This window comes from Pelodiscus sinensis, chromosome 3 (assembly GCF_052426305.1).
Source record: "Pelodiscus sinensis isolate ZL-2025 chromosome 3, ASM5242630v1, whole genome shotgun sequence".
Classification (NCBI taxonomy): domain Eukaryota; kingdom Metazoa; phylum Chordata; order Testudines; family Trionychidae; genus Pelodiscus; species Pelodiscus sinensis.
Genome location: NC_143054.1, coordinates 66821261 through 66844302, shown reverse-complemented (window position 1 = coordinate 66844302; position 23042 = coordinate 66821261). Strand labels below are relative to the sequence as shown.

The 23042-nt window shown below is 39.7% G+C and overlaps 1 protein-coding gene across 5 annotated transcripts in view; it reads left to right on the top strand.

Annotated features, from left to right (window-relative positions):
* Window positions 1-4856: 4856 nt before the first annotated feature.
* The window catches only part of BACH2 (BACH transcriptional regulator 2), a 257457-nt gene continuing 239271 nt past the window's right edge, over window positions 4857-23042 (top strand). For 4 of the 5 annotated variants that reach the window (XM_014578684.4, XM_075923895.2, XM_006133289.5 and 1 more), the window contains exon 1: window positions 4857-5606. The gene's annotated coding sequence lies outside the window, so the exon portion shown is untranslated. Of the gene's footprint in view, window positions 5607-5668; window positions 7509-23042 lie in introns of those variants that run through there. The other variant, XM_075923893.2, reaches the window with a different exon arrangement.

Genomic DNA, 23042 nt, shown 5'->3' with positions numbered 1-23042 from the left:
AGACAAGTGGTTTATTTGGAAATAATTATGCATGCCAGAATTATGAGAGACAAATACAGTGGACTACAATGAGAGCATGATTGGAGTCTGACAGACATGGCAAACTACTGGACTAACCTTATTAAATTAAATTACATCTCACTGAATTAAATTTAAGTATCTGAGGAGTTTACTGATTTAAAAATGCAAATGTTTGTGTATTATTGTGGGATTGTCTTGAGGGAGATGACTAATGTAATCTCGTCTAGGAAGTGTTATGAGCTGCAAAGGACTATTTAAAACAATGGGCAGACAAAAATTAACTTTTAACTTTAGCCGGGTTTCCCAGGACATCACCAGGAAGACATGGATAAAAATGTATCACCTTCAGTTATGCAAGAAGTGAGCCTTTAAAGCTTTTCCCTAAAGAGGGGACTTTTGTTCACTAATCACCTGCTACATAAGGACAAGATCAGCAGCACATTGTAAAAAGTAAGGACTCTTAGATTCAAGGGTGTACTGGTTCTGAGACAAGGTAATTTTAAATTTATAACTACTTAAAAAAATCCTTGGTGGGATTCAAAGGGTTGATTCTATCAGAGACTTTGTTAAAGTTGGGGTGTTCTCTAGAAAACTTATTAGCATGCATGTAGGTACTTTTGTTGTTTTGTTGTGTTTTCTCTGTAATGCTTCAAGAATAAATAGACTTGCTTAGGAAAAGCTGTGTGGTATCTTAAAACTCTGGAGAATTATTCTGTTTATACCCACTGAGGAGAAAAGTAAGGCAGGCTTGCTTAGGTAGTCTGACTTGCTTGAGAATTCACAGACACTGCACAAACCTGGAAATACCCAGGTCAGGAGGGCAAAAGAGATGTGTGTCTCTACTAAAGAGAGATGATAGCCTCAGAGCTCTTGGTGGGCCATAGAGAGGAACACATGTGCTGTTGCCCTAAATTGTGACTCCCTTGTTCCTAGCATTTAGGTAGATTCAAAATCACAAAATATTCTAAAGACAATGTATGTATTGTGAGAAAAACATACTGTTTTTGCAAAAACTCTGATTTCCACTGAATTATACTTTTCTGTTTTCCTCTGTGTTTCATAATAATCACTGGTTGATTTTCTAGATTTTTGTATACTAGATTTTAGTATAAAACCTGCATATTCTTTGGCTTTCAAATACAAGTAGCCCTGATAAAAACACTTCCTGAATGGCACACAAGGATCTAAAATTCATCTTCTTTTAAGAGTAGTTTGACCACTCTTAAAGGTATTTATGTGCCTACCTGTACTAGGATTTTCAAAAGAACTTAGGTGCTTAACTCCCAATGCACCTCTAATTCCCTTCATAATCCACTGAATATTCACCCCTCTAGGCATGATCCTGTTCTCACTAAAGTCAATGGAAGTTTTGCTACTGACTAAAATGGAAGGAATATCAGGAACTGAAATTCCAAAAGTCACTTAATTAGAACAGACAATTTTCAGTTTTATGTTTAAGTCAAGATATATTATTACTAGAAGATTTACCTGGTGTTTCTTGGGTCCCTAAGGACTATTCACTTTTTAAAATTTTTTTCAATTAATATTTTTATTTCTTAATTTAAATCATTGCTCCAGTATGGAGCTACGGATGAGGGGATTCAGTATGCTGGCCGCCCAGGGGAGAGAGGACTACCCCAGCCTAGCCTTCTCTCTCTGCAGTAGCTTGGGGCCAGGTTAGAAGCGCCTCTCCATGACCACTGCAGCTCCAGCGGGCTCAGACAGGGGAAGAGTGCATTGTCCCCCTGCTGGGGCAGGTTCAGGTTTGTTGCCCCCGTGCTCCCCTGCCAGAGTGAGGAATGCAACAAACTGTGTACTTCCGCTGGCTCCATGACAAAGGGGAACAACCATCCACGTTCCCATATGAATTGGTGGGGGGTCTTCAGCCTTCCCAGCCCTTCCTAAAGGGATTCTGAGGGATGGGAGGCTTGGGGCTCAGGCAGTCCCAGATGAGGGGAGGAGGTATCCCCAGCCAGCCTCTTTCACCTGCCTGGTGATTTAGTCTCTTTTCTGTATGATTTTTATGAAAAGCAATCCCATTCCTGGCACATTTCGTTTTCCTGGGACAACTAAATCCTTACTTTGCTTTAAGTTATAAGAGGAAACTTTAAACTGACTTTGGTGGTCATAGCTCTTACAGTTGAGGAGGAGTTCTTAAACAGACAGGCAGCTGGACAGACAGACCAACTCAAATATATAGTAGATAGTCACTTTAAAATACCAGCTAGTAAACTAAATACCAAATATTGTTCCTTTCAGAAACTTATGAAGTGGACATAGCTTCACAGGACAATATAACAGATGGTTTTAGTCTGATTTCAACCAGGCTAGAAGGCATGGGCTGTGTGTGAATCCTGAGTTTAGGAAGACTAGCCCCTGTCCTGTCCTTTCTGCATAGGGCCCCACCTCTCCCACCAGAGCCCTGAGCCCAGCCCTATGTGGTCACCTGTCTATCTTCCCCAGCCCTGGGCAACCCAAGCCCCCCAACCCTGGAGTGCCAAGCTGATGGGCAGGTACTGAGGTTCCCCTGCTCCCTCCAGAGGGCTGGGAAATTGGGCAGGCAATGATGTGACTCATCACCCCCAGTGTGTTGGGCAGTGGAATCCCTCAGCCCCAGAGTCCCCTCGCAGCCTCAAAGTACTGGGCAGTAGGACAGGCACTGTTCCTCTCCCCCCAGGCCTAGAATGCAGGTCTGCACGCATTAGCCTCACCTAGGTCTTTGCTCAGAGGGGAAGAACCCCTCACAGCACAGTGCTGGAAAGCAGGAAGAGGGCTGGGGGCAGAGTATAGGTGGGACCATGCAAGGATGTTTGAAGAGGCTCAGACTTCCCTGGTCTTCAGTACTGACTGCCAATGCCAGAAGGTGACTAAATTTCCCTTTTTCTAAATCTCCTTTTCTTAAGGTACCACACTCAGTTCACCTTTGAATCTTCTGCGGCTAAATCTCCCAAAGTGCAAGAGGTACCAATGGAATATATCAAATCTGAAACTGAGCGGTGGCAATGGCACTGGAGACATGTTGAGTCCTGTCTGAAGCGCTCTGCAGTGATGCTGAATGACTAGTAATTTGGTACCTTCATTTTTGTTTCTCATATTTTAAATTTTTTTGGTAGCTCTATAATAAATAAAACAATAAACACAAACAAGGTCTCAATCCTGCAAACATTTAAACACAGGAGTAGTTTCTTTGAATGCCACAGGATTTACATGTGCTTAAAGCGGAGTGTGTGTGTGTTTTATATGCTTAGATAACATTTATGAACAAGATTTTACTTGAATAACACTCAAAAAATGTATAGGTTTGTGGCTTGATTCTCCATTTACCTGCAGCTGATGTAATCACTTTGTACCTATGAAAAGTTGATGTAAGATCTTACTAAATTAAAAGTTTGACACTCATTTTGCACAGTTGTGATTACATAAAGTGCAAGACATTAGCGAATCAATCCCAAAGCAATGACACTATGTAGTTTCTGTAAAATGCTGACAGCTACATTGCATTAACTTGATGTATCTACAATGTTTTTTGTGATTAAACTAAGCCTTGAAAATATGGCAGACACAGTCTTTCAAGGGAGCATCAGAAATGTGTTCACTGAGAACAGCTGGAAAAGGGAGAAACTGTTCTTTTGCATTTTTTTTATTAATTCTTTATTAAGTAAACAGAAGGTACATGGAACAAAAACATACACAGTACTCTGACAGAACAAAAACATTCACAAATACAGAAATATTAATAAACTAACTGTAGTTTTGTCAGCTAGGTTACTATCTCAATTCACTGCAGATTTTCTTAGGATCACCTTTCCAAGACCAGTAACCCAATAAAACGTTTACTAAAAACTAGTTATCCAAATCCCTATCATTAGAAAAATCCCTTCATGTGATCTCATTCTTAGCCCTGTCCTGGCATGATTCATTTGCCAGGTCACCTTCTTTCTCAGAAAACCTTTTCTCATCCTCATATCCCAGGCATAATAAATTATATTCACTGTGTTCAAGGTAGATGTGCTAGCTCTCATGATTTTATATGACATGATATTTGGCATTTTCCTTGATGTCTCAGGAGCTGGAATCAAGGGAGGACGTAAGAATCACTTTAAATGCTAGATTCCTGGTTGCACTAACGACTTGTAAAAGTGAATCAACTGCCCCCTAAACGCTCCAAAACCAGAAGGCAAAGAAGACCCCCCTCCCCACATACAAACATACTGTTTATTTTTTAAATCTCAGGACGTGTTTGCCATTCTTATTATCTGGAGAGGCTGGTACATGACATTTGAGTACAGTGGACTGGCTACTGCATTGGGCCGGGGTTTTCGGGCCGGGATGTGTGTGTGGGAAATATCGCTGGAATGGAAGGAAGATGCTGTTGTTGTCACGGGGAAGGCTGGGCGTGCACAGATTTTGTGCCAGGCCTCCTAGCAAATTCTAACGCTAGATTCTGGGAAGCTGATGAGCCCCTGGTAACTCCCCACCGCTGAATGCAAAACCCCGGCAGCCCCGAATCGCTGCTCCCGCGGCGCTCCCTCCCCAGCCCCAGGATCCTGCGGCCCCTGGCTCCTGTGTGAGCGCGCGTTGCTTTAAGGCAGCAGCAGAGCCCATTCCACTGGCGCGCGCGGTCCGCCTCCGCCACCGTGAGAGCATCAGCATCACCTCCCAGGTCCAGGGCTCTGCATCAGTCGGGAACCCCAGCCCCGACAGCGAGGACTACAACCCCCAGCCTGCCCCTCGGCCGCGCGCGAGCACAAACAGGGAGGCCGCCGCGAGAAGACGCTAAGAGCAAAGCGAGAAAGAGACACGGATTGAGTCGCTGAGAATGCTGGGGGAGAGAGGCAGGCGGCGGGGGGGAGCGTAAGATGCGCATGCGCTGCGTGTCTGAGCGCTGGGATGCAGGCGAAGCCGCTATTCGCCGAGGTGCGCTACGCCAATTTCTCCGCGAAGGCCTCCTCGCCGCCCAGGGAGAGCGCTACGCGGTTTACGTAGCGTTATTGTGAATGGGAAAGGCGGGCGGCGGCGGCGGCGGAGGAGGAGGAGGAGAGCGGGGGATGATGTCAGCCTGCGAATGTCAACAATGTAGCGATTGAGGGGAGTAGGCGGCGTTCCATTGGGGAGAGCGCGAGCCGCGGCGAGAGTGTAACCTGCAGAACGGGGGCTGCCGCCGCAACACGCCGCCGGGCTGAGAAGGCACCAAGCTGCCGCCGTCTTGTGCAGCCGCCGCCAGCCCCGAGTGCAGCAGCAGCAGCAGCAGCGTAGCGATCCCTGTGCGACTCCCCCTCCCCACGCCCCCCTCCCCTGCTGCAGCCTTCCTTCCCTCCCTCCTCCTCCTGCTGCTGCTGCTCCCCGTCCCCTCCCTCTATTTTTCTCTGCAAAGACTTTGGAGGCAGCTGGTTTTTAAGCCATCGCCATGTGAGGTGCGTCTCCGCGGGTGCATATTCCTCACCGCAAAAAAACAACCCCCTCCCCGGCATCGGCCAATCCAGCCCCCAGCCGCTCCCCGCGTCCCACTCTGCCCCCGAGCCCCAGCGGGCTGGGGAGGCTGCAGCCGGAGGAGAAAGCTCGAAAGTTGCAGACAGTCGGAGAAGGTGAGTCTCCCTTTTCTCAGCTCTTTTTCCCGGGGAATGATGGAGATGAAGTTTGGTGTGTGCAGCTGGGAGAGCCGGCGGGGGAGGGGAGGGGGCGGCGGATTTTCTCCCAGCCAGCTGCTGCGGGGGCACATTTAAAAACAAGCCCCGGTCGCAAAAGGGCGAACAGTCATTTCTAAAAGTGGGAACCACAGAAACGTTGCGTAACTGGAAGCGTGTAAAAGGATCTGAAGTGTGTGTGTGTGTGTGAGCTAGAGAGTCTAGCTCGGCTGTTTGTTGCTGGCCGGGACACCAGCTTGGCTTGGCGCTTGGGGACCACCGAAAAGGGTGCCTTTTATGGGCGTTATGGTGGGGATGAAGGAGGAGCAGAGAGAGGGTGTCTGATGATGGCCAGCCCGCAGTTGCTTTAGTGTGCGCGCCAGGGGAAAGTGTAGCTGGTATATTGCATGCTCGCTGATGGGTGTTTTGAGTAAGCAGGAGGAGGAGCGCAAGAGTAATAAGTCAGGCATGGGGGCTCTTGTTTTTTACGAGCGGAGGAAAGCAGCTGTCAGATTTCGAGGCCTTTTAATGAACTGGGAGAGCAGGGGAGGATGAGAGACATAGACCCCTTAGCTACCTCCTCCTCATTGCCTCTTCGCCTGTTTTATTTTGGCATTTTAGCTCTTTTGTGCAGCGGCGACCCGGTGTAACGACAAAAAAGGAAAACCCACCCAGAAAAATAGGTTTTGCTAGGCATTTCTTGGCTACCCGCCCCAGGCGATCAAAGAATGCCTCGATTAACAAAAAGGGAGCAGGGTACTGCTATAAAGCAAAGCGATCGGGATTCCAGTTCCCTTTGGGTTCCTTGCACACTTCCCTTAAGCAGTGTGATAGAGGGTGATATTTTTTAATCTTTTCTGAGTGGCTAGTTACTTCTTGCCAGATCTCTCTCTTCCCCCCCCCCATCCCCCAAAGTCATCCTGTATATAAAGCTCTTCTCATTAGCACCACTCCTTCCCTTTTCTTTTGATGGGATTTTGTGTTCAGGGTGTCCCATGTATGGGGACATGAAAGTGTTCAGTTCCCAGATTTTCCCGTTTTCTCCTTTGGGTTAGTGATCACGTTGCAGTGTCCTGCAGTGCAGAGGTGTTTGTGTGTGTGTGTGTGTGTGTGTGTGTGCGCGCACGCCTGTGTGCACTTTCCAAGTTACTGCTGCATCAAAAGGGGGTCACCTCAGTAGCCTGCTTATTTCTGTGGCTTTTTATTAGACACCTGTCTTTTTATTGGGCACACTCCTAAAATGCCTGTGTGCACTTGGGATTCAAATCCTGACTTCAACTAGTTTGTAACTTGCTGTAAGTTGTTGCCAAACAATAGTGTAGTTAATCAGTGCATGTAACAGCCTTAAAATAATTAAGTTATTGGTGGTGGTCTTGTGGCAAACAAGACTCAATTTTAATGATTTCTGGCAAGCATCAGATCGTTTCTTCATTGTCAGATATGCATTTCTCAGATTACACCATTTGCTTCAGAGCATTTTTTTGTAAATGTAATCCTTTTAGTGTGTTTAATTTAAAAGCCCTACTTTCTTTCTTGCCTAGTGGGATCTGTAAAGAAGGTAAAGCACCGTTTCTTTTATTAAGCATTTTATTTTTATTTTTTTGAGTAAACTTAGAGAGCAGGGGTAACTCTGATAATTTTTTCAGATCATTAACATATAACATGTAGGCAAGGCAGTTCTTTCATGACAGCCTGAGCGTTTGCAGCTAAGTGTGAAATCATGCCTCTCCTTTTGTGGAACAGGCTATTTTTATAATACAGCGGGTGTCTTGCTTAAAATGTTTCAGTTATTGTGAGATCATCCTACCCTTATTACTGAAGCCCTGGCAGCTCTGGAGTAAACTGCATTTTTCATTCTTTAAGGTAATGATAACTGGCAGAAATAGCATTTTGTTAGAATCAGACATTAGTATCTCAAAAGCAATGCTAAATTGTAGTGTTGCTGTTTGTTCTGCTGTTGAAGATTTGTCAGTGTTTTAATGATGAAAGTCTATTTTTCAAGATTTCATCATTGTCATAAGACACACATGCACCTTAATGCAGCGGGTTATGTTTTGATTAGAAAAGGAGTCTTTTGTATGGGATTTTTTTATTCAGCTGCATGTAGGAGTGTGTTTAGGGGTAGTATTTGCTTGTATTATTTGACAATTCTTTGGATATGGGGAAAATGAAATTTTGATAGGAAGTGGAATAATTGTTTTTAATATCTTTTGAATAGGTTAAAATGGCCAAGGAAGTGGGTGAAGCATTTAATTACAGTGCTTGTGTAGTAGCAGTGTATTAATCTAACATTTTGGAAGACTCTTCAGTGTGAAAATTAAAAGCTAAATTCTGCTTCTGATGAGTGCATATCCTTCTGAAATCCAAGATTGACTTGTATTCATTTGTGTGGAGCCCATCACTGTAGTATTTACGTGCTTATGTAGCAGGTCAGCAGACATAATACTTCACTGAAGTGTCATGGATATGTTCTTTTAATTATTGGTGTTCTTGGAACTCCAGAGATCGATTTAAAGGTGTTGGACACTGATACATAAAGTGAATGGAAATCTTGTCTAAATAGTAAGTGCTGAAAATTGAGTCAAAATTTCAAGTTTCTATTTCTAGCTTTTTCCATTTTACCAGCTCTGTGATATTGAGCCAAACCACTTACACAAAGTATGCCTCAGTTGACCAAATTGTAAAATGTGTGCAGAATAGCAAAACTACTAATAAAAAGTCTTGTAGAAGCACAAGTAGTGTTAAGATGCAAAATTAGACACGGAATTTTTTTTAAATGTGCACTAACATACATTTTTAACTAGCAGACAACAATGACTACTGGGAGGAGGGTATACCCATTAGTTTATTGTGTAATATATTCCAAAATGTATTTAGTATAATAAAAATCCTGATTAGTCAGTTGTTAACAATGGTCAAATTGAGTGGTAGGGCTAGTGTTTCTGGGTGCATCCTATCATAGAGGCACATGTAACTGCCATTAGAATTAATGGAATTTTATAGGTGTTAACAAAATAAACCCCAGATACTGTGATAACCTTGTCTCCCCCCTCCCATCTTTGCTTTTAGCCATAGAACCTTGGCATCTAGGAGAAAATTAGTAGTAGTGTATTGTGCATTTGAAATAACATACATTGCTGGCTGAGAGTTATGGCCCATATCCTGACACCTAATATTCTTAATGTGAAAAATCCTGGTAAATGTTTTGACATTGTAGTAGAAGGCCTTGGAGACCCATTGACATTAACGAGGTTTAATACAATCTTCATGCTGCACAGAGGCTTATGCATCTCTTCATGTACGCACATAAGTGACAGTGGGAGAGATGAAACTGGAAACCTCTGTGTATAATATGTGGTATGGAATGTATAATAGTAATTTCCCATATTTAGTTATCTAAAATCTTCAATAGCTTGGTTATTAAAGCTTGTCTTGTAATTAAGTAACATAGCTATTCTTTTCTACAGGCTGCAGTATTTGTCAGACTAGCCATCTTTTCATGAGAACATAAGAATAGCTGTACTGGGTCAGACCAGTATGCATGTCTTTCAATAGTGGCCAATGCCAGATGCATCAGACCGAGTGAACAGAACAGAGCATTTTATTACTCAGCTTCTGGCAGTTAAAGGCTTAGGGACGCCAAGGGCATGGGGTTACATCCTTGACCATCTTGGCTAATATCTGCTGTGCCTTGCTCTAGAAGTGCCTGCAACCATGAAAAACAATCATTATTAAGGAAGTCATTCTTTCTCATTCCTCAAAACAATAAAGAGGAATACTTTCTTCTTACCTATTTATGATATCCATCCATTTCAGTAGGACTTTACTCATGCTTACAGTGAGAATGCATCTGGAAGGATAAATTTATCCAGTTTCAGCTTGGTGTGTGTTTAAAACATCTCAGAATGGGGCATAAAGTAATATGACAGGTCCTAACTAGTCTTTTCAGTAGTGATTACATTTTTTGTATGACAATGTGAATGGGTGATTTCTTAGAACTGCATATGCTTTGTGTATGCTGGGGAGAGGGAGGGAAATCACTTTTCCTTTTATAATTCTGATGTTCCAAATACATTAAACAATATCCTTTAATTATATGCAATTGCAAAGGCCAGTTCTTTTTGTAAGAGCGTTGCTCTGATTCAGAGGTTCAGTTAAAAATAACTTTTCTCCAATTTACTAGCCTGACTTCTATGTCTTTTGTATATTTCATGTGACGTGTTCTAACGAGCACATTGTTGTATCCTAAACCATAGATTTATGTTATCTTTCGGTGTGGTGTATAATGTAGAGCTTGCATATAGCTTATTTTCTGAGTTGGAATAAATGGATATACACAATGTATTTTGTAGCAAAGAAAAATTGGAGTTGTTTTTAATGAGAAATATGAGCTTCCTTTAACAATCTAAGAGATTTGTTTCTCCATTACAGTCAATTTAGGAGAGTGTGACAGATTCTTTATAGATAATGCAATTCTCTGCTAAGATCTAAATAGGTTTTAAATTGGATATGGTATTGTGGTTGAGTGAACAGTGACTCCCTAACTCTAACTCTACCAGTGGCTCACCAGGATAGAGTTCAAAATGCTTACTCAGCTTTTTACAAAAAGTCACCATGGCTTCAGCCAAAATACATTAACCTTGGCAGCAGTCTGAATGAGTACACATTTGAAGCTTGCATCAGAAAATGTAGGACTCTGTAGCCAACTGAGTTGCAATGTACTCATTTTGCTTTTAAGTTAAGTTGGAACCTCTTTGTAGTGTGTTGAAAAGCATGATACTTATTCTGCCATTATTATTGCACTTCATAATTTAAGTAAAATCAAGTAGTAGAATTGATACAAATTTCTGTGTGACCTTAAGATCTCTCAATGATCTTAAATTGATGCTACTGGTTCAGTAAAAATAACCTATCAGCACTGACTGAACATCTACTAATGTTCAAAATATGCTAATAAAAATGATAGAATGGGCTTTGGGAATCTTACTAACTGGTTACAAATACCATATCTTTGATCAGCCAAAAAAAGGGATGTTGCTGGAGCATTTTCTTCTAGTTATATGCAAAGGCCAACCAAAATAGTTTGGGGATGGTAAACTGTATTGGTATGGTAACTAGACCATTACAAGAGGGCAAGGGAAAAGTGATAGGTTTCCGCACTACAATAAACAGAATACCTGATTTATCCCAAGTTCCTCCCAAAGATTCTCTACAATAAATATACATAGCAAGCCACTGTTTTATTTGACATTTAAACTAGAGCCTCAGGGAGAAGTCATTAGTCTACACTTTCTTGTCATGCTCAGGATATGGAAGATGACCTGAAATTGTCTCATCCATTGAGACTTGTTTCTTAAAAACTTGTATTTCATGGAAGTGTAAATATCATTTATACCGGACGTCAGAATGTATCAACAAAAAGTGTTGTTTGAAGAACTCTTTGAAGGAGGAAAAGCTGGGAATTTCCAGTTGTTTAAAACTGATGGCTGTTGAAATTTGAAGTTATGTATTTTTGGTCTTAGTTTCAAAATGTTCACCCAAACTGTACACGTTTTTAATGTGTAGGTTCATGAGTGTTCCCCGTTTAGAAAACCAGGAACTTATGTAGGTGTCTGTCACCATGTAATTTTTGTGGTCTAGAAGCAACAATTCTTTTTGCAAAGAGAAATGAGTTAAATCTAGTCAAATAAAAACAGCTAAAACAAGTGCCCCTTAAGACTTGAACATAGTTGCTTGTTATAGCTGACATTCAAAGGGTTTATTATTAGTGATTATTTTATAATTTAGATCTAAACTAGGAAAACAAGAACTGTAAGTATGGAGGTGTTCCTATGTACTAATTTGCAAACACCCTGTTTTTGTTTTGTGTGTAGGTGTGCACACTGTATGCAGAGCAATTTAGCGTGTCAGCAGTTTCCTACAGGCAGCTCTTGCTGACTCACGTGTCTGCTGCAGCTCAGAGTTATCCTCACTATAAACTATCCTCAGTAAGAGATGCAGACTGATGTTGCTACATATTTGTAGTTCTCTGGCCACTGTTCTGATTTAGTTTCTTTCCCAAATAATATCAAAAACATTCATTTGGTTCGGCCAGGATTATGGTAAAAAGAAAAAGTTGCAGTTTTTTTCACCTCTGTCCAAACTATGTCTGAAGTACATTTGCAAGTGTTTAATAGGATGTGTGTTTGTGTTGGTTTTTGTTTGTTTTTTTTCTTTGTGTGTTAGTTGGGTTCATTTTTTTTGTGTGAGTAGGGATGGTGGAGTTCCTTTTCTGTAACTATTTTTCTTGTTTCTAATGTAAAATTTAACATTAAAATGGCATTTTTCCTAGGTAATTTATCTGCTTTTTTTAAAGCAGAATTCCTCATTCTGTTCAGTGTAGAATTTCACTTAATACCCCAAAGTTAAATGTAGTCTTTTATTTTCAAAGTTGTGCTAGCTCTTGGGTCTTGTTTTTGTTTGTGTGTTTTAAACCCTATAAACTACAGTAACTTCTGTAATTAACATTAAAGGACTCCTTCATTTGAATGAGAATGAAGACTTATATTCCAGTGCAACTGGTCCTTTTTGTATTTATGGACTCTGTACTGAAGATTCAGAAGGTTCCGAAAGGTGACAGTTTCTGATGAATTCATATATTTGCAATTGGTTTGTGTTTTGCTTGAATCTATTGTAGAGGCCATTGCAGAAATGGATTGTATTATCCACTTTTAGTGCTGGATTTAATCTTGATTATTTTAAAGTTTAACGACACTTACTATTTTTTCTGAAAGGGACTCCTGTTTGTGTAACCAAAAGTAGTCAATGTAAGCAATCTGTAGGATGATAAACTAATCAGCTGGTATTAAACAAGCATTGGGAGCAAAGGTGAGTTCTTGTCTCTTGTTTTGTTTTCAGTCAACTACTTTGACCGGTAATGATTAGAAAACCACACTGAGTGCTGTGTAACCCACGAAGAAGATGGGTGTTCTTGGTTTCCGCCAATACAAATGACTCATCAGTATCAGTAGGGTTTCTACTTCTAATAATAAAAATGTGCAAGACCTTTAAAACATGTGGTTTTTTACCCCTACTCTTAGTGAAAGGTTGGAAAATATTACTTTTTTTTTTAAACTTATGGAAGATTTCATTATTTGTTTTACAGTGGTGAAATATCTTCCCTCTCCCTCCCCCCACCCAATAAAAATTAGTTGCACCATTGGTTGTGATACTGCTGCTTTTATTTGCATTATGACATTTTTTCCTAACCTCCAGTCTTCGGTTCCCAAACTCTTTTGCACTAAGTGTTATAGACATTTAAGTTGCACTGTTAGAGGAAATTTAAGTGCAATATCTAATCTTCTTTGTCTCAGGAAGAAAAAAAGGGCACACGCTGCCTCGTCCTATGAAGTCATTTTTCCATTTAATTCCATTCAGTTAAATCACTGTGCAGGATGGTAATATTGCTGAACAACCTTTATTGCTCTTTGTTTTGCTGTCAAAGGATCCTACAAAGAAAGTTAATAGAAAATAAGAATTGGAGAATAAATGGCAATTTGCACAATTGATTGCTCATTCCCTAGGAGAAAATTTGTCTTCTAGTAGTAAAAATACAAACAAGAAACTGATTTCTAGTATTCTTTGTCCTTAAATACATTCTTCCTAGGTGCTTCCCTTTATGTTGAGTAGAGAAATTAAAACCTGATGAGAATTGTTAGAGGAGAAGAAACAATATTAGTCTGTGACAATTGTGTTTCATTGTTCTTTGGGGTGTTTTTTGGTAAGGTAATGCATTTTTTAAATAGAAAGTAGTCTGTTCTATATCAATCCTGTAATACAGGTCTCTGTGGGTATAATACGAGGCTTTTGAAGTACTAAGTATTTCAGCTGTAATATTAGCGTGATCAATATGTTCTTTGAAAACACTTCTGATTTGCTCCCTTAAGTTATTTAGAAAGTGGTACTGCTCTATTTTCAGGATGGCAATGTTGCTTAAAAAGTTTCAAGACGTTATGCACAAAGAAGATGACAAAACAAATCTTTGCTTTTGTATTACTTAGTATATTGGCATTTGTGTAATTAGCTGTAGATTTACTGCCTTTAGTATTGCGATGCTTGAAACAGCAAATCACTTTTTATAAGGATTTGGTATTTCAGGCCGTCTTATTAGACCTCTTCAAAACTTTTTTTTTTTTTTTAAACAAACATTTTGGGGTAGATCATCAGCTAGCGAAAGTTGCTATTGGCACCACTGAACTAAATAGACAGTTTACAACAGCTGAGCATCTGCCCTTTTTGTTTAGAAGACATTATGTGTGGAATAATATTTTTAAACCTCTATAGTCTAACTATTTTTTGGGTTCTGAGTTTAGTGGATTTCTTCAAGTACAAGATAAGGGCAAGGGTATAAACCAAACTAGAATTAAGGGATTCTTTCTGCCACCTTTTTACTGGGTAAAAGCACACTGAATAATATAGTTGTACAAGCCTATGGAAATCTTACTTTGATAAATATAAAACTAGTAGTTATTCAGGATCTGCAAAAATATGATGGTCCTGGTTTTTTAAGAATGGGATGGAATAGATGGCCAACTCCTATAAATGTTTATTTAAGGAAAATTCCTAGTGAAGTACATAAAGTAATTGTGTATGGGTAAAGAGTAGAGATGGGCTGGATCAGATGCCCAACGTTGAAAAGGAATCTAGAGTCATTGTTCTCATTTCAGACTGTCTCTAGAAAAAAATCCTACCAACAGAAAGGGTAAAACTTTCAAAAACATATAAGACTCATAGTCACACAAATTCCATTTTTAGAAGCACCTCAGTCAAGCTAATGAGATTTATGTTCCTAAGTAACTTAGGTACTTGTGACAGTTTTACTCAGAATATTTAGCCCTCCAAACACTTCAGATTATAAACCCTATGATTTAGAGTTTATTTTCAAATCCATTCTGCATTCTTGTGTAAATACTTCAAAATGTGTGGTGCAGAAAAATGTGGTGCAGAATTCTTATGATAAAAAGAAACTGCAGTATTTCATTGCACAGGTACATAAAATACATACTGTAGTTCTGCATTACAATGTGGCTGTTTGCCTTGAACTTACAGCTATGACAATGAAAACCTAAACACTTTTGCAAAGAATCGTTATGTTAATACCGTTTACCTTTCTTGACCTTTTTTCTTTCTTTATTTTACTGTTAGACTAAAAGTGGAATCAATGATTCATTCATTAGACAGTTTCTTGGACAATTAGTCCTCTACCAGTTTATGTTTACCTTCCACTTAATTCATAATGTGTGTGTGCTTAATGGGGGTAACCACAAATTCCAAGTTGAAAAGCAGTAAGCATTACTAAAACAGTATCCAGACTCTCCCTTAAAATATTGCTATTTTGTATGTTTGAAGCTAGTATCATTCGGCATGTTGAATGATAGTCACAGCACAATAGTTTTGTCTAGCCTTGATTGTTAGTTCAGAATTCAAGGATGCAAACTAATATACAAGCTCATTTGTGCACAGACCTGTCTGTTTTGTTTTTAATCAATACATTTCCTGTTCTTCCTTTCAGCTTCCCACCACCCAAAGCCACAGGCTCAAATGCTCCACTACTTGGCTTCCACTATATTATTAAGCTTTGTTATTCTGTGACACTAAATTGGGAGTACATTGAGACACACTTAGTTAAAGCTGTCTGATGTTGTCATGAAAGACTGAAGTTGATGTTAGCTGACTGCTACATACAAATAGTTGTATTGTTTTTCAACTTCTTTTTCGGGAAAGAATTATTAGGATGCTGAAGTATAATCTCTACACAACTTAAGAACATAAGAATGGCCATACTGGGTCAGACCAAAGGTCCATCTAGCCCAGTATCCTGTCTGCCGATAGTGGCCAATACCAGATGCCCCAGAGGGAGGGATTACAACAGGTAATCCTCGCGTGATCCCTCCCCTGTCACCACCTCCTGAGAAACAGAGACTAGGGATACTTGAAATAACTAGGGGTAACTTTAAACTATAAAATTTTCCTCTAAAGATTGTGTAGATATTTGACTGAGGTGAGGCCAATCCATTATTTAAGATGAGTTTAGTAGTTAAAATGCAACAAGTGATTCAAACAACTTCTTTTTCATGGGAACTGGAGTACAATAAAGAGTAACAAGGTTAGTAATGTCACTTCAGAACTTTATAAAACCAAAAACCTTTTCAGACTGTTCTAAAATAACATCTGACTAAAATCCTCAAAAGCAAAGGACTTCAAAGTTAAGGAGAGACTTCAAAACTACAGGTGGAGAGGGAGAACAGTGATAACAAAAGTGATTTATTTGGCCATCCACTTCCTTTATTCACTTTGAAAATATTCAGATATTTCTTTCTTTTCTCTCTTTCTTAACCGCACTTTTCCATATATTTGATCCTGCAGTCATTATCTTCATGTTTGATGTTAACATGTTGCCATATATATATTAATGTGGTGCCACCAATTCAGAACTATGATTTCCTTGTAAACTGAAGCATCAACAAAGTGATAGGTTGTAAAAGGAACCTTTTTTTTTTTAAGTATATTCACTAATCAGAAAGCAGCCTTAATCACTCCAAAATAATATTGCTATGGCATAAACATCATGTGCTGGTGCAGTTATCTTAATGAAAAAATAATCTGCAAGTTATTGGGGTTTTTTTTGGGGGGGGGGGGATATACAATAACTTTTACCCATTTAAAAAACTGATCTCAAATCTCAAGTTTCTGAAACTTTCAAATGTGTTTGCTCATTTCTAGTTCTGCAGTATGAGATCTTGTACTAATGGAAATTTTCCATCCTACTTTACAGACTGGAGTCACCTTAGGATAATTCAGCTGAGCTTCGGGTAAACATCTAGGCTACGTCTACACTGGCCCCTTTTCCGGAAGGGGCATGTTAATTTCAGAGATCGTAATAGGGAAATCCGCGGGGGATTTAAATATCCCCCGCGGCATTTAAATAAAAATGTCGGCCGCTTTTTTCCGGCTTTTAGAGAAGCCGGAAAAGAGCGTCTACACTGGCCCCGATTCCTACTTCAAAGTAGGAATAAGATCCTGTGAAAAAGGGCGCTTTTTCCGGAGGATCGGGGCCAGTGTAGACGCTCTTTTCCGGCTTTTCTAAAAGCCGGAAAAAAGCGGCGGACATTTTTATTTAAATGCTGCGGGGGATATTTAAATCCCCCGCGGATTTCCCTATTACGATCTCTGAAATTAACATGCCCCTTCCGGAAAAGGGGCCAATGTAGACGAGCCCCTATAGTTTGGATGCTTTTCTGAACATGTAGCCTTTGAGTTTTGCCCGTCCTGATAACTTAGATTTTTGTAATAAATATGTTTTATTTAAAATGCGTTTACTTATCAATAGTCTATTGTATCTATTTAGTTACAAAAATGATATGGTTTGGGATGGGTTTTTTTTAGTTGTATTTTTATGATGGACATTAGCTGAAAATTGTCAAGCACCTTATTTTTTTTAAAAGTGCTTTATAATTTTTTTTTGTTAGATATACTCTTTCACCTACAAGGTATAAACTGTTCTAACCTGCCAGTATTTGCAAGGAGTAAAGAATTAACCAGAGCTACTGCTTTTCTTGCCTCTGTCCTGCTTTAAACAAAACAAAAAATTGGACTGTATTTCACCTGACCTTTTAAAATAACTTCTAATTTATTTCCGTGGCACCTTCTTATATGATATAAAATTGGAGTGAGCCAGAGATCATAATGAAACACTGGAGAAATCCCTGCACCATCAGTGTTACCAAAACATGCCTTAATTTCAAGAAGCAAAATTTATGTTTTAATAAATGGCCTGGAATCTGCCCAGTTAAGACTTTCATCTTGTGTTCCCATATAATACTGCACAGCTGTGATCAGTGTAGACCCTTATGTCAGTGGCTTCTCAGTATTTAAAATGAGGGTGTTGTAGGCCAGGTGTTCTCTGAGAAGGGCTATCAATCAATGTTTGAATCTACCACCTTTGTCCTCTCGCTGCTCACCCTCTGTGGCCAGTTGCAACCCAAATTTAAACTTTCAGTCCATGCTACAAGACCTGCATGTTTTGGAGGTCTGGAGGAGAGGAAGAAGCTCAAATAAGTGGCTCATGTCTGCAGTAGTTTTGGACTTCTTGTGTCAATACTACTTTTGTATGTGAGTGTAGAGTAAGTAGCTGCTAGTTTTACTTTTTAATTTGATTGTATGTTTATAATTTGACACCTAGAGATTACTTTTTTGATATATTATAAATCTAAGTAAATATGTTGGAAGGAATTTCTTGATTACTGCTTGTTATTGATCTTCGATTCTTTAACACAGGGAGACAGATTTTCCAAACTAACTTTGTACTGTTAAAATATATTTTGTGAGATTTTTCAATCCAGTAATGTGTCAGTCTTGAAATTTTAGGCACATAAATTACATTTCCATGTTATAAGGTCAGACTAAATGATGACATTGTCCCTTTTGGTGTGGCAATCGATGAATAATTTGTACTGATGCAAGTAGGTAACTTAGGCCAGGTCTACACTAAACCTGGAAGATCAGGTGAAGGTATGCAACTCTAGCTATGTAAAATACGTAAACTTAAACTGAGCTTGGTGCCGTCTTCACAGAGGGAGGCCAAAGGAGCGTTTCCTTTACACTGTGCGACTGCCAGGAGTACCGGTGCCGGCCAGCACCACCCTTATAGCATTCAATGTAGCAGGTCTTACCTAGATCCGCTAAATCAATTGTCAGAAGATCGATCTCTGGTGCAGTAAGTATAGATGTGGCTTTTGGAAAAGTGGGTTGCTAAACTGGAGGATAAGTGCCTCATTGTGGGATGTTCAGGGATTTGGAGGATTCTGTGGTCAAAGAAAAATTGATCAGAAAGTCCAAGGATTGTGGATTAATCTGGAATATAGTGTGTGTGTCTTGTGGTGTTAATAATGTAATCCTAAAATCATATTGAATAGTTTGTCTTTTGTGGAAGTTTTTATTTTTTCTTGTCTTCAGCTTCCTATAAAGGAAATGTTTTGGAGATTGAAGAAATTTCTTAATATCCATAGTAGTATTCTTCCACAAAAATTAAATATAAAATGTAGTAGAGAATGTTTAAACACATAACTTTGGAAAGGTTTCTCTCTATGTTTATAGAGCAGTGATTCATTTTGCAGGTGCAGATTTGTTCAGTTAAAGAAACCACTAGTTTAAATAATTGTTCAAGTGAAACACAGAGTTTACACATGGTTTAAAATATTAGTTTATATTTTTAACTCCTCTGCTCCTCCCCCCATATATTAACAAGTTTAAGGCAACTCATGGAGGGAAAATCACTGTTGCAGTATATGCAAATTTATCAGTTTCCATAAAATACTAATGTTTAAAAAAACAAAATAAAAGTAGTGTGACATCTTGTAGGCGTGAGGACTCTTGGGCATTTCCTACCCAAGCTCCAGGTAATGGGAATCCCCCCCCCCTTTTTTTTTTATTTAGGGGCATCTAAAAATACCTTACACTGAAGTTTTCTAAGGGCTAGAAGACTTCTTAAAGGGTACTGATCTAATTTTGCCGGGTATTAAAACCATCTGAAACGCAGCTGCCCTGTAGTTTCCACAAAGAAATCCCCCTTAGATGGGTTTTGCTATTGGGCTCAGGTTTCAGGGTCCACAAAGTCCTGTTTCATTATTGGTGTTCTTTTTTATTAGTGTAATACACTAATAACCTCTCCAGTCCAGAACTCTCTGGCCTGGCAACATACATGGTCTGGAATTGTTGGGAACCCTGTGGGTGCTCCAGGGTTGAAGCATACTGAACCAGAGAGCCGGCTGGGGGTTGGAGCCTGGCATCTGGGGCAGAGCCTCACTAAGGGCAGGAAGGCAATGGTTAGGGGACAGAGCTGGGGTAGAGGGATGGAGACTGGGGTGGGGAGCCAGCAGTTGGGAGCAGAGGCCAACAGCAGAAGGGGTGGCATTAACCTCCCCTGGTCTAGCAAACTCCCTGGTTTGGGATCGGTCAGGATTAGTCCATCCTGAACTCCCTATTGATCTACCTAGGCAGTCTTGCTTCAGTACCAGTGACAAGATCTGTCCCATAATACTAATTTTTCAAAGACAAACGTATCACATTGGTTATTGGTACCCAAAGGCCAAAGTAAATGAAAACACTTTTGTCCCCACTTCTACCAATCTTGTTCTCTCCACACCCCAGTCTATTCAATCATTAGTGGAAAATGCTGGTCAGAAGGGCAAACGTTTTCTGGTGAGTGCTAATCTCAACCACAGCTGCCAGTAGTCAACAGAGGTTATGTTCTGTTTACCATCATTTTCCAGTCTTGTGTGGGTTTGAGGAGGATCTGTTGGCCCTTGTGTTTTTTCTGCTAGTCTTTTAAATAGAGTAGGTTAATCATCAGAAAGATTTCTGACACTGATGCTCCACATATGTATTTTTACACATGTGCACTTTGTGGCTGTTGCAGTGCAGCTGGAAAGTATGTGGGAGATTGTCTGCTTCCTCTGAGACTGTTACAGGTGGTCTAATGAGGTTGGGGGAAGGAGGAGAAACAGTGAGAGAGGTATTACACCCACTTCCTTTGGCGTACATTGTGATGTACTGTAACCCACTGGTTCAAATGATATTCGTACTGCATCAGGTTTTGCTTGCGGTAGTTTTTCTTTCACTGTTACTGATTTGCTTCGTTTAGGTTTATGACTAAGGCTGCGGTTTAAATTTGCCCATATTAGGAATATGAAATCTTTAAAATTATCTAGAGTCACATTTTTGTCTTTAAAAGTTTCCACAACTTGTAGAGACCCAGAAATTTAAAAAAAAAAAAAAAAAAAAAAAAGGCCAAACCCTGTCTAATCATCAAAGGTCAAAAGACTGTTTCTATTGTTCTATAAAAACTGCACCTATTTGGGCGGCATTGAAAGCAACTTTAATTTTAAGGATCAACATAATTAATTAAGTTTCAATATTTGGAATATTACAAGGCTATTATTCAGATTAGGTCTTTCCCTCCGCTTCAAACTACCCACAAGGAGCTTAATGTTAGCATTTGCAAATACAGATTTATTTTAAAGTTCCATTCAATCTTCTACTTATATTCTGCAGGATCATTAACTATATGCTTGCTGTTTAATACTCTAGCTACTATGTACCTGTAGTGCTGGTGAATATACTAAATTTGTGTTCATATTCTGTTCTTTTTGAGGGAATGTTAATTGAGCATGAGAATGCAGTAAGTGTAGTGGCAGACTAATAGTGAAAGAGAGTTGATATCAATATGCACTGCATATTCTCACTGAGCAAAATATGGACACGTATTCAATAGGTACTATAATATTCTTGTCTGTCTTCAATAAAAATGTGAAGATCCCATTATGTTAACTCTCCTCACTGATACTGTCTGTCAGCATGCCATTCACGTTTAATCAAATGAAGGAAAGTACCTACTATCATTCTTAGGCTACTTCTACCCTACAGTCTGGGTCGCCTCTCGGAGATGAATCCATTGGTGGTCAATTTAGTGGGTTTACTGAAGACCCACCAAATTGATTGCAGATCACTCACTGGTCTACCCTGTTACTCTTTCCTGGACAAGAAGTGTCAGGGAAGTCCTGTAAATTCCCTGCCCCCCCTACAGTGCGGACCCCACAGTAACTCTACTTAAGGTTGTTCATGTAGCTGGAGCTGTGTAGCTTAAGTTAACTTTCTACTGTAGTGTAGATGTAGACTGAGGAACAAAACAGATATGTTCCACTTGGACATGCCTGGAATGTCTGGCATCAGTCAGTGGTTGATAGAAGTTACAAATGTTGCACTTCAAGGGGATTTGTACATACAGCTGGAGATAGGAATTGAGTTATTGAATTTAATTAAATAAAGCTAAGTTGTAGGATATACCAGATTTCTAATAATAATTATCATGTCTCCTATCTTGTTGATTCTGACTGAAAGACTTCAATATATTTAGTAGTATAGGAACAGCTTACATTTTCAAATTGTGGTTTCTTAATATTAATTTATGGTGTCAGTTCTGAATTAGCTGTGCCTGATACATGCTTTGAAAAAATGGAAGGCAAAATAAAATGGGAAAATTAAAAAGTAAAAGAAAACCAAACTCAAAGGCTCTGACACAGAGAGACCTGAGCAACTAGTAAAGTGGGACAACATTTCAGTTTAATTTGGAGGATGCTGCTGTTGTTTATTTCTTAGCACACTAGCCACAGGCTGTGTCTACATTGGCAAGATTTAGCGCAAAAGCGGCCGCTTTTGTGCAAAATCTTGCCGCCTGTCTACACTGGCCGCAAGTATTTGCGCAAGAACACTGACGTTCTACTGTATGAAATCAGTGCTTCTTGCGCAAATACTCTGACGCTCCCTCTTGCACAAGAGGCCAGTGTAGACAGGTAACATCAATTTCTTGCGCAAGAAAGCCTGATGGCTAAAATGACAATCGGACCTTTCTTGCGCAAGAGAGTGTGAAGTCTGGCCTGGATGCTTTTGTGCAAAAGCAAATCTTTTGCGCAAAGGCACATGCCAGTATAGACACTCTCTTACTCAAAAACTCTTGCGTTTAGAGTATTTGCATTAAATCTTGCCAGTCTAGATGTAGCCTAAGAGTTTATATCTCCTGGCAAGACTGCATTGTTTTCACTTTCTAGTTGTATGCTAGATGGTTAAATAGTGCTTGAGGAAGGGGTGTATTTGTGTGAAAAAGACTTCTAGTTGAAAATCCCTATACATGTACTCAGCTGCAAGGCTTAAACTTTTGTACTGCAATATTTATATATAAAAAGTTTGTATAGATTAGTGATTCTCAACCTATCTACCATTGTGGGAACACGCAGACACACATTCTTATCTTTGTATGGCCGTGAGAATGTTGCATAGGCTTCAGCTGTATGTTGATTGGGTAGCAGGTCGAGAACCACTGGTATAAATGTTGCAAAGACACAAAGTTGATAATTCAGAAATTATACAAACTCAAATTCAACTACAGAAGTTGCTATATACCTCTATCATATGCCAAAAATAGATGTATAGCTCCATGCATTTAAGTACTTGAGTAGATGGTAAAATAAAAAAGGCACTCATGCAAATTAAATCCTTTCATGATTTCATCACTTCAAAAACACTGTAACCAAAGAAAAAATGTTTGCTTACAGGAAGCCATTTCTTTAAACTAGAACATATACGATAGTAAAAAGGCTGGGTGGGACATAGTTGTCTCATAGTGTGAAATCAAAAGAAGACGAGAGTCCCTTAAATGAATTCAAAGTATTTTTTTCTCTGCTTCTCAAAATCAGTTGGGCCTGCATAGCACTCTTACTAAAAGCCTCTTTCGAAAAAGAGCGTCTAGACTAAAACCAGTACTTTTGAAAAAGCAAGCCGCTTTTTGGAAAGAGAGCACCCAAG